The following is a 2,412-nucleotide window of genomic DNA, read 5'->3' as shown; positions in this document are numbered from 1 at the left end:
AGTGACTAAGTGTTCCCCTTTCCCCCTTGTTGCCAGCATTAGCCATCATTTGTTTTTTGACTCTTAGCCATTCTGACTAGGGTAAGATGAAATCTCAAAGTAGTTTTAATTTGCATTTCCCTGATGGCTAAAAATGTTGAACTTTTAAAAAAAATTTTATTACTTTTATTTTATGTATATGAGTGCAAGTATGTAAGTGCACCTGTGCCATGCAGTGCCCGCGGAGATCAGAAGAGGATCCCCTGGAACTGCAATTATAGATGGTTGTTAGCCACCATATGGGTGCTGGGATTCAAACCTGGGTCCTCTGCAAGAGCAGTCAGTGCTCTTAACCTCTGAGCCATCTCTCCAGTCCCCTGAAAATATTTTTATGAAAAGAAAGAAAGAACATAACCTGCAAAACAACATAGAGAATGGACACTTAAAAGATCAGTGGGTCATCAAATAAACCAGGGAGCAAATTTTAAAGTTCCTAGAATCAAATGCAATTGAAGCCACAACTTTCACAGTCTCTGGGACACAGAAAGCACAGTTTTCAGAGGAGATTCTGTAGCAATGCCAGCCCTCTCAAATGAATGACTGAGCAGGCACCAAGCATGGGCATTCTGCTTGGCTGAAGGGAGAACGTGCTGGCAGTGGCCTGAGCAAGAATAGCTAAAAGTGGGCTGTGTCAGCTGAGGTTCACCAAGGCTTGTGATGACAGGAAGGTGCGGCCCAAGCTGACTGATGCAGCCCTGCCCTGCATAGTGCCTTCTGGATCTATGCTTCTGAAGATGTGCTTCCTCAAAGCATCAGTGCTTGAAGTAGCCAGTTCTGAGAAGAGGGACTCTGACTGCCTGCTTGTCTTATAGTCCCTCACTCAAGGAACCTGGGAACCAGGGACATGTCTAACAGCTGATAGGACATGAGCCAAATTTACCCAGTGTCTAATATCTTATTTAAAGGTGTGCTTTCACTAACGACCTATCATTAACATGAACCATATCTAACAGTGCTCTGACGATGCTTTACTCTTGTTCTGGAGCCTTTGAGAAAGGCTGAAATCCATGTTAACATGATAATCTCTTCGTTGTGGATTGATCATAACAGACACGATTTCCCAATATTTTCATGTCTCTTTGGTTTGTTCTTAGATACCATCAAATGAACTCAGTCATCTTGTAGAATCTCAGAGTTATCAGGGAAGGAGTTTCTGTGTCACCTCCATGTTTTCCATTAAATGCATGTTGTTCAGGTGTATCAGCAGTAGTTTATGGCTGATGTCAACTAGTCAGGGTCCTCTCTATCCCTGAGCTCATGTTTCTCTGATGAGGTCTCTCTAATGTCTGATTTATGTGAGTTCTTGAAATGTGTCACCTGAGAAAATGCTTTGTAGCCAATGATTTGGGGGTATTGTGGAAGAAAGGGGATGTGGTGAGTCACAACATGTGTGCTTTGTGAATCCCTAAGAAACACATATGAACTTGTGAGTTTTTAAGAGGTCTATATGTGGGGGTTTCTCGAGTACTGTTAGGTGAGGGAAAATAGATATTCTTTAAGATCTCTAGATAGGCTAACTACTCTAATGGATGAACTTGCAGTGAAGTATACAAATGCTTGAGCAAATAGTACTTAACATATACTACAGAATGCATGAAATTTGGTGAGGGGGCTTTGGGGGGCTGCAGAAGGGGAGGGGTATAAAATTGATTAAGAACTGTTATATGAAATGCACAAAAACTCAATAAAATAGTTTTTAAAATAGAGAAATGTGTATCACATATCAAATGTTTACTGTTATTTGTCTGCAACAAAATCCACATGTGAAATTCTAGCCTAGTGATAAAGGTTGACATGTGATATTCATATGTATCCAGCTTAGGGGTCTTGAAAGCTATGTTCTGATTATATAGAGTACTAAGCACGGCAGTAAAAATGAAGATTCAATGGAATCAGGCCTCTTCTGTTCTCACTTTCTACAAGATCCTATTCCAACTCACGATTTAACAGCCTAGAAATGCCTTCATTAAAGGCTCATTGGTTCAGAAGCACTTACTTCCATGCAATTTCCCAGGAGACTTTTGCTCTTGGTCAATCCTGTACCTGGTACTAATTGATCTATTAGGAATATAGGGTCCCCAAGTCCCAGTACAGGCTGAAGTCACTTCCTCCTGCAGGGAAACACCTGACTATGGACACAAGCATTTACATCTGATATTTGGCCTCAGATTTGTCAAAGGCTCATTTTCAAACCTGTGTTTCTGGAAAGCTTCACATTCTTGCCTGTGAAACTAATTAGAAAGTGGAGGGCACAAAACTTTCGGAGGTGAGGAAACAGTAACTGGATCTTTTTCTTTTCCTCATCTATGCATGTTACAAATTCACTATTTTTTAAGCTTAAAAAAATTTTTATGTTACAAAAAGAAATAATAA

This window comes from Nannospalax galili, unplaced genomic scaffold (assembly GCF_000622305.1).
Source record: "Nannospalax galili isolate Female #2095 unplaced genomic scaffold, S.galili_v1.0 scaffold158, whole genome shotgun sequence".
Lineage (NCBI taxonomy): Eukaryota > Metazoa > Chordata > Mammalia > Rodentia > Spalacidae > Nannospalax > Nannospalax galili.
This window is presented reverse-complemented; position numbering follows the sequence as displayed.